The 10,395-nt window shown below is 36.4% G+C and overlaps 1 protein-coding gene across 1 annotated transcript in view; it reads right to left on the reverse strand.

Annotated features, from left to right (window-relative positions):
- Window positions 1–10,119, reverse strand: part of LOC140154847 (trafficking kinesin-binding protein 1-like) — a 114,298-nt gene extending 104,179 nt beyond the window's left edge. The window contains 1 exon segment of the mRNA XM_072177490.1: window positions 10,047–10,119. The gene's annotated coding sequence lies outside the window, so the exon portion shown is untranslated.
- Window positions 10,120–10,395: the final 276 nt, after the last annotated feature.

Genomic DNA, 10,395 nt, shown 5'->3' on the forward strand with positions numbered 1-10,395 from the left:
TAAAATACATGATATTGCGTATAAAAGCGTGACCGTATCCCTAAATCACATGAGGAAAATGCAATAATTTTTATATAAGTGAAAAGATAAATAGTTTCTCCGTTTTCATGTAAAATTTGATGAAAATCAAGCTATGGTTGAGGAGATATGGGCCAAAACACACATTTTAAAATTAGATTTTTGTACCTTAGAGACAATGCTGGCCATAAGTGTTGGGACGGTTTGATAGGGTAATGTAAATAAGCTCCTCCCCCCACTCTCCCGATTAATGTTGATTCCGACTTTTTTGTTTTTTCACACGAGCCTTGTGGCACCCAACATTGATTGGTGGGGAAGGGGGAGGGTTGGGGTGTTAGGAAAGTGTTTAGGCTTGACACCAAAGAAACCTCCACTTTATCACGTTAATAATAACGGAAATAAGGTCATACTATAGTATACGTTTTCCATAAGTGTCCCAACACATTTTGGCCATGGTTGTAGATATTACAAAGAACGTCTTAAAGGTGTATTTAAAATTATCACAGCATACAAAAAACATATTTTTACTGATCACTGACAGTTTTATTGATCAGTTTCATGTAAATATGTGTAATTATAAACTGTTATCCAGTGGGTACAAATTCCCCAGTGAAGTGAGATCTAGTGGCTATTTACTTTTAAATACTGGCGATTTTCTCAGTAATATTTCTGAGAAATATATAATAAAATACATTGTATACCTTCTTCATAAAATGAAAGTATGTGGTCACCTGAGTCATATTTTTTCCAATTACTGTTTTATTAATCTTCCTTTAATCCTTGAAATGGGGTTAAATTCAATTTAACTCTAATGAATATAAATTATGTTGCTGCTTTAAACAATAAAATTAAATAGCTAGAAATAAGAAAAAACAGCAGCAAGAAAGGAAATTAGAGAGAGAGCCACAAATATCAGGGCATGGGCGGTGGCTTCTGATTGACCTCATGTAAACTCACCCCGACTTTTTCATGCTTCATCATATTAAAGACAATTCGCATCAAGTTTGAGCCCAATTGGGCCCATTGTAACACTTGACCTTTGACCTTGGGTGACCTCAGGTTGACCTTTTCATGTTCATATCAAGGATGATTTGCATCAAGTTTAAGCTCAATTGGGCATATTTTAACATTTGACCTACTTGAACTTTGACCTCAGGTTGGTTTACTAAGAGACCAATTCAATCTTTATAAATTTCAAATGTTTGGGCTGGATGCACCTGAAACTTCTCATAGTTGGATCAAGTTTTACATTTATAGGTGTAAATTCCAAGACTCCAAAACCAATTTCATTTTTTGATCAGGTTGAAGTTGAAGGCCAAGTATATAACATTGATGAGAAATCTTTTGATTTGAGTTAAGATTGTGCTGAGCTTTTCCCTATTTGAGTGAAGAATATGCTGAACTTTTCCCTTGTATTTTTTTTGTATGATGTTGTTTTGTCATGGCATGCGTGTCTTTGTCTTTTGAGTGTGGTTTTGTGTGTTACACTTTTTGTGTTGTTTAATGTTTTTTGTAGTCTGTAAAATCTCCTGAATTTTGTAAAAGAGAAACAGAGCAGTAATCCTTTTGTTGTTGGTGCATATTTATGTTCTTTGTTTCTGCTAACAGGGTTCTCTAGTGTTGTATGAATTGATCAAGCAGGGTTGTACATGTAGCTAGGATATTTTTAGTGCTGGGTGGCATTTGATGAAAATCGTTCATATTTGGCAATTTGTTGTCAAAATTGACCAAATTCTTGACTAATTCAATAAAATTATGCAATTTTGGACTCTGAGGATTTTTAGGACTTTTAGGATTCTCGAGTACATATACTATAGGATAAGCCACTCGTTTGCGCAAATGAAGTCAGTCATTCAGCCTATATGCGCCTTCATGCATGTGATGGCATGGCTGTGTAGGAGTGTATTACCTGTGGAAGAGTTGATGCATGTTTACGTTATCGTTTCAAAAAAATTAAATGGCCAAAAACGGTGAGCAATTGGGTTGTTTCTTTCCATTACTATCATATTTTGAAAAACCAAGTAGCTCAAGAGTTACCTCAATATGCTAGGAAAATATTTTCTTTGATGACCCCATGACGAGACTGGCTAAATAAGCTGTATTTTTGCCGGAAAGGGTCCGAATAATTGGCAGTCGATGTGCGCCATCTTGGAAAAATAGCTCGAAATAGACTTCCTCTACAGTCGTTCAAGATTGAGGAGATTTTAGCCTGACGATGTTAGACTTGATCAAGACAGAGTGTCGTTTGCACTGTATCGGTCTAAATGTGCACATTTCATACATAAAATTAGCTTGAAATTCAATAAAGCAAGTAAAATATGGGTCTAATATGTATCTCTACTAATTATAAAATTTGATGAAAATGGTATTTCTTTCTTAAAACTAATAAACATAGGCCTACTTTCGAATTGTGTTACAATCGTACCTGTACTTGCAGGTCTGAAACTTAGACTAATTTACCACCTCGATGCCCTAGCAACTGTCAATCAAATACAGGATAAGTCCTTTTGACCAATAAAGCAGTAACGCGCATCATAGCCGTTCACAAGTACGTAAGTTTTAGGCTTACCACCTCGATGCATAGCAACCGGCATAGCAACCGTCACTCAAACTGCCTGCGAAGTGACTTCATTTTTTATACAAGGATTGAAGTGTTTCACGCGCGTTCGCGTCGCGTAGGATTGATTCATTTTTCGGGCGGATTGATGCATATTTATATTTGGTTCTTTTTCCAACATTTTTAGTGATAATTTGTTATATATAAAAAAAGTAAAAATCACATGTTTTTTTCTTCTCGTATATGAAATAGATTAATAATTCGGGGCTCGTGCATTAGACGCATCAACGTCAGCGCGCGTGCATTATTTTGTCTAATTTCTCTCCCAATAAGTAATACGCGTTCATTAACCAATAAATACTAATAGAATGAGGTAACAAAACATTACCATGAATAATATTAGATGGCAACCTGTCAGCCGTATTTAACAAATGTTACCCCAAAAAATCCATTCTATGCAAAAATATGAAATGCCTGCAGACTGTTTCAACTTGATTGCTTTTACCTATTTTAATTGATTTTAGAATAACAATAAAAATATGGAGCTACATGATCACCTGTCAGTCAGTTAGCCAGTCAGTCAGTCAATCCTGATAATAGGCATGCCTTGACTGTCACAATGACAGGTAGTTGACCTGCCAACAGTATGACAAGAACAAGACTTGATTAAGTCTTACAGCCAGGAAGTGAGATCACACAGCTAAGGTTTCCCTATATTAGGCACAGACGGTCATAGAATTCTTGAGGATCACCGTATTCAAGAATTTCGATTCCTAAGTGAATCCCTGACTGTGTGTCCACACACCTCCTTTGCAGACTGGAAGCCTTGAGTTTTGTGATGCCAGAAGAAAACAGAGCTTACAACCAGAAGCTTACTGCACCTCTTAAGACAGTTCACATTCACACAGTATATAGTTTCTGCTTATTGTATTACTTGAAAAAGAAAAAGCTCTCTGAGTGTATATGCCTACTGTGACTTGTTAATCTATAAATTGTCCTTTCTATAATTAACTATTTATGTCACAAACAAACTATTTTTTTTTGATAGCAAAGTCCACAACATGGGATGACGTTTATCAAAACTATGTAGCAATTATAAAAGGGAAGCTTTTCTCAAGAATTACATTGAACTAGTGCTGGTGGTGTCCTTTCCTCATAAAATATGCACTTATAACATGATTTAGTTAGTGTTATGGCGCTATTTTTGACGATATCGTCAACATGAAGAGCTTAATTCTGACGCACAAGTTGTAAACCTATAAATTCCTGTTTGATCCTAATACTATATATATTTCATGACATAAATGTAACCATTAGAATTGATTGGAAGATAATTTTGCAAATCAACTCTTCACATTTTTCATTAGTGTGTTATATTATAATGGTAGCTGCAGCATGTAACACTGTACAGTACAAAAGTTTGGATGAAATACACTGAAAAATAATAATATAGCAAATTTTCAGTCAAAAAATAGCCATATTCAACCAACGACAGTGCACTGTGTAAACCACTTGACAGTATTCTTGAAACTGGCTGCACATCTACATGGTATCCACTTGTATGAATACAAACCAATACCATTCCTTCAATTAAATAGTTAAGCACTGGTTCAGTGTAACTTGTAAGCCACCCCTCGTAATATTCCACTTGCCCTGGCGGACTCGGTGGTTGCTTCACATGCAGGCACTTTCTATTGCATTGTGATCTGAGGAACTAAGCCAGTTTTAAAAAGTAAATGTCCATAGTTCGAAAAACAAGGCCACAATTTCCATCTGTTTTCCAACCTCTGAGAAATTGACCACATGCTTGATCTGTTACACAATATGATTAGATGTTTGCATTATAAATTATAACAATAGATAGATACATGTATATGAACCAAGAGCTAAGCCTGTTACATTTTAGTGCATCCTTCTTTATTCTCCATTCTCTGGCTGTAAGTCTAATTTGAATTTAGTGTTTACTTTTGTATTTTAATACCAAAACTCAAGGCTAAATCCTATGTACAAAGATGAAAGATCTATTCGTGCAGATGAGAGAGCACCGCGAAAATCGGTAACACACGTTTTTCTCAGTGGAAAGGCCAAAAAATATCTAACTTTATCTCAACTTTGTCCTAAAACTACTAACCATTCTACAATTAATTGGTTTCTATTTGTAATATTATAATACTATGTTATATTATTTACTGGAATAATAACAATAAGTTATACTAAATTGCAACTGCAAAATAGTTGGTATGGTAACACATGTTATAACACTTCTTTCACTTTGGCAGGCTTTATTGTTGATACATTATTTCAATTTACAAATTCTCAAAATCATCAACCAGAATCAATTTGTAGAGCATGTGATTGTTTGCTATCACTGGTTCTCCAAGTTCCCTAATAATATTTAGATTTAGTAATAATCTGATTCCTAAAATAAAATGTTTTGTCATCTTCAGGACTTCACCAATATACTGTGTTATAAATAATACATTTAATTTATGTTCATCTGCCTAAATTCAAATATCATTATCAACAAATGCGAGGGCAGTCAGCAAGCAATCCATTGCTAATGACGTTTCTAGTAAAGTTAGCTGCCAAGTACATGTACAACCCCATAGTTTTTAACCGCACTGAAGAAAACAACTTCCACTGTAGTGTACTAATTTCACAGATTTACCAACACTACCTGCCTGCCTGTAAAGTACTTGTATCAGGGCTTGAAAAAATGTCAATTTCCCGGGAAGCACTAAATTTCCCACAATCTATAGCATGTTTTTATATACGGTAATAGTACGGTAATACAAAAAAGACACAATTTCCCTCTAAATACCAGAATCTGATCCATATCAAAAATGAATGAGTGGGTTTACTTGATGATGTTTAGACTGACTCAGTCTCAGTCATTTATTACTTAGCTTGGTTGTTTATATTTAGAAGGCAAAACCTTTAAGATGACACATTTGCTAGTCAGCCAAATTGGCCCAAACACAAATTAGTTATTTTCACTACAAAATTAAAAGTAAAGATATGTTATTAGGCTTAGGAAACCAATGTAAATATATATATGTTGTCTAGTTGTCTATATGCCATACAATAGGGCTGCTAATAATACGCAATTGCCTTATTTGCGGCGCAATGCCAATTAGCGCATTTTGGCATTTTTTTCGCGGATTTAGAGAGTCCCTGGACATCAAGTGCTACCATCACTAAAAAAAATTGGAAAATTTAAAAAAAATGCATTTAAAAAGAAAATTAATGAAGAAGTAGGCGGCCTATATGCTTCACCCTGGCAGGGCGTAAGACAATGCGAAACACAAATTAATATATGCGAGGATCGGAAATAAACGATGCAAGCTCGAGAAATTATAATTTAAATGACGTGATTGGGGCTCGAGCAAACTGGCATGAAAATATTGAGAGAGAAAAAATCAGGACTCAGCGGGGATTGAACCCCGGTCGCTGGATTACCGGTCCAGAGCTTTACCACTGTACCACCTGAGTTCACAGTCGGTACTCGGGAAATCTCAACTTAAGTCCCCATGATAACTCTCTCATTGGCCAATTATAATTCGTGGATTTGGAGAGTCCCTTGACCTAGTCTTGCCAGCAAGACTTCAGTCTTTATCATAAACATATAATGACATCTACGGTAAGGCTGGCATTTTTTTTTTTTTTTTTTGTAGTGTCCCGGACCTAGACCTAAGCGCTTGGATCATTCATGGTTGACCTAAAAAAAAAAATTTCAAGATGTTTTGTATTTTTAATATGAAAATTGATATTTTGTATTCATATCATACTCTATTAAGGGCGTACTACACCCCTGGCCAATTTTGTGCCTATTTTTGCATTTTTCTCAAAAATTATAGGGCATTGGCGACAAGTAAGATATGTATATATGTGTACATCCATATCAAAACGATGCACTTGTCGGCTGCTACATGTGTCTCATTTCACATAATAGCTAGGAATAAATACCAGACTCATCTCAAGTGGGCGTCACTTCAAAACATCCCCAGGTCACATAGTTTAGGAACATGTTCTCTGTATTCCTAAATCAAGTGACTTTGGTATGATTTGAGGTGACCTCCACTTGAGATGAGTCTGGTATTTATTCTAACTAGTATGTAAAATGAGACACATGTAGCAGCCGACAAGTGCATCGCTTTGATATGGAATACACATATTATAGGGCAAGGACTACAACTACTGCACTGAAAATTCAGCAACTCAAGGCAAGTAGTTATTGATTTATTGATCAAATATTGGTTTTCCCTCATTTTTGACTGTAACTCCACAACTGTTGTCTGTGCTGAAATATAATTTCCAGTGCAGTAGTTGTAGTCCTTGCCCCTATAATATACATATCTTATTTGTCACCAATACGCTATAATTTTTGAGAAAAATGCAAAAATAGGCTCAAAATTGGGCAGGGGTGTAGTATTTCTATAATGATTTCAAAATGCATTCAAATTCAATGCATTTTGAAATCATTAATAAGTATGACATGAATACAAATTATCAATTTTCATATTAAAATACAAAACATCTTGAATTTTTTTTAGGTCAACCATGAATGATCTAACATTTAGGTCTAGGTCCACCTACTACAAAACCGAAAATTTTTTTTATTTATTTTTTATTTTTTTTTGCAATTTCGGGTACCCGGTTTACCCGCCCGAAAAACGCGACGGGTACCCGGGTACAAAATTACCCGAAAATGCCAGGCCTAATCTACGGACATAGAGTCTATGGTTACAGTTACTGGAACTACCCTTGACCTAGAGTGAACTGCAATCATTTGTGGTTGATTTAAAAAAAATTGGAAAAAAAGTTACCCAAAAATTACAAGTTTGTAGGCTATCCAAATGGGACCGATTTGTAACTTGTGTTCACTGCGTAATCTATTGAAGATATAAAAATGCATTGGTTTTGTTCACATGTCTATATTAGTGTTGGCCGATCCAACCCAAGATCGGATCTGCCGATCTCCGATCTGAAAATTAGCAGATCGGGCCGATCTGATCCCGATTCAGATTCCTTAAATGTTATTTTACAACCAGTACAAGTTCATTCAAGTCGGGCCCCAGTAATGTTAACAGTCAAAGCTTAATTCCCCAAACCTGTAACTATGTAATATGATGACCGTTTTTAGAGGTTTTTCATGTCAATATCAACCCAAATAAAATACCATTTTACACCCCAAGTCCCAGCGTTACTCACTCAGTGCCTCCGATTGTCGGAACTTTAATCATTAATCCATTAAATGATGTACCATCGTACGGTTTCGTCGTTCTATGCCACTAGTTTTAATATTGACAATGTGGCGACCGTCTATAAATAAATGATCGCGCATGCTCAGTTATGACTTAAGAGCTAATGGAATTCCCGTACTGGAGGGGTAGGTATATTCATTATATTGGGCAATTCACAGATCCCTTGGCCGAATGATGGCAGGCTTTATTTTTGGAAAATATTAGTCTTTGCCCATGGCGTGCAAGTTCAATTGATAAATACAACAGCAAGGTTTGCGGTATGTGCAAAAGGTTACAGATGTCAAACAGCAACAAGTCATGACGACAAAAGCGCAAGCACAAGACAGTGAGACACGTGATTGTTTGTTTACATTTTAATTCGGTCTATCAAAGGGTGGATACATACATAAAATACAGTATGAAATGACATGATTCTTGCGGTGGTAACAACGTTTTTTGGAAATATATTGGCATTAAATAGTAGTAATGTTACATAAGAAAGTAATGGTAAGCTTAAAGAATTGTTGTGTACTTTTATTACTGTCAAGTTCAGAGATCGGTAAGCTAGATCGGCAGCTGATAGCTCATCTGCCGATTCAGATTCAAGGCCGATGCAGTCCATATCGGCACCGATCTCCGATTCACAGATCGGTATCGGCCAACATTAGTCTATATCTTTAAATAGATTTGGAAGTGAACACAAGTTACAAATCGTCCCATTTGGATACAAACTTGGAATTTTTTGGTAACTTATTTTCAAATTTTTTTAAATCAACCACAAATTATTACAGTTCTTCACTCTAGGTCAAGAGACTCTCCAAATCCACATAATATGTTTTTAAAAACACAATTTTTATTTTTTAAATATTTTTATAATTTTTTTCAAATTTTTTTTTAATGATGGTAGCACTTGATGTTAGGTCGAGGGACTTTCCCTTTTTTATGTACATGCATGGTACGGAATTATTTTTCCTATGGGTAAAATACAGTGAGCAGAGAGACGAGAGGTTATCTTTTAATAGAATCCTTTTATGACCACTGGCACTGTAGTCCGAGGTGCTCTGACGATAACACTCCGATCGCCAGGCAATCTACGTTTAGGTGTAGTAGGCCAGTGGGACAACGAAACCGCTACGTGAACGAGCTACTGGCACTGTGGCACAGACTGAACTCTTCTTCTTCTTCTTCTTGGTAAGTGTGTGCTTCAGGAACTGAATATATTCACACTGCAGTTGTGCGTTCTGCTATGACGAATATGGCTGCAGGTAGAATCAGGTGCAAAATATATATACAAGGTGATGTGCGATAAAAAGGAAGGATGCCGGCTGGTTACATGGAGACTTCGCTCAATGCTTCCTTGAAGGCATCGAGCGAGGTGAAGTCTCCTGGGTCCTTCCTGAGGGCGTTCCATTCTTTGCTGGTGTGTGGGAAGAAGGAAGCCAAGTAAGTCTGGGCGCTGCAGTATGGTGTCCAGAATCTGGAAGCATGTCCTCTGGTGTTAGATGTTGCTACGGTTAGATGTTGCTCCCAGTTGATGTCAACCAGATTGTACCTTATTTTGTACAGCATGGCGAGTCTGGCTTGACGACGTCTAGATTGGAGTGACGGCCATTTGAGCTCATTAAGAAGTGAGGTGAGGATCTGAATCTGATGAAGCACACTCATGCGAATTGAAAGACTCATGGACTTGACTTGTTGCTCGCGACAACGTCAACGTTAAAACTAAAATTTTGTGTGATCTGCTACGTATAATTTTGGTCTTATGAACAATGGCATGATGGATTATGAGGTGGAGGCAGTACCGCGCGTTAGCATGGTGAATACGTACATGCATTGTATAATTTTTTCCAGATTTCCTTTTACAAATTACGCGTGCGCGTACGGTACTGCCAGAAGTCCAACACATATTTTTTTCAAAAAGGTCCTGTGCACACGCTTGCAGTCGTGCACGTATACGCGATAGTTAACACATAAAAGGAACCCAGAATAATTGTATAGTACGTCAACAAATGAATGAAATCAATGAATGAATGAATGGCTCTACATCATGCATGCATGAAATATCATTGACATGATTGATGAACATGATGCCTAGCGCATATTTCAATCGCGCATATCTTACCTTCCTTCACATGAATTTCGATCAAACCCGTCCTAGAGTATCTTTGTCCAATCTTTATTCTTATAATGTACATCTGTATTTAATACTCTTTTCTTAATATACTTACCGCAACGATTTAATTTCTGCCTCACCCCTAAATGATTCACGCACAGGACGTCGCCATATTTTTTTATTTTTCCAATTTGTTTTGCAATTATAGCGCCCTCTTCTGAAATACAGCTCAAGCTTCCGGGTTATTGCACATGCATTGCCCACATGACATTGGAGACTTTTGGAGTTGAACTTCGAATAACAATTTGGCTTGGGTGTTGGGCATGAATTGAATTGGATTGAAATTGAAATAATTGTGAGCAACGAAGAATTGAATTGGATTGGAATTGAAATCAATTTTCTGGGAATATTATCGAAGATCAAGGATGTAATGTGAATATTAGGAAATTAATAAAGTGAATCGT

This window comes from Amphiura filiformis, chromosome 6 (genome assembly GCF_039555335.1).
Source record: "Amphiura filiformis chromosome 6, Afil_fr2py, whole genome shotgun sequence".
Lineage (NCBI taxonomy): Eukaryota > Metazoa > Echinodermata > Ophiuroidea > Amphilepidida > Amphiuridae > Amphiura > Amphiura filiformis.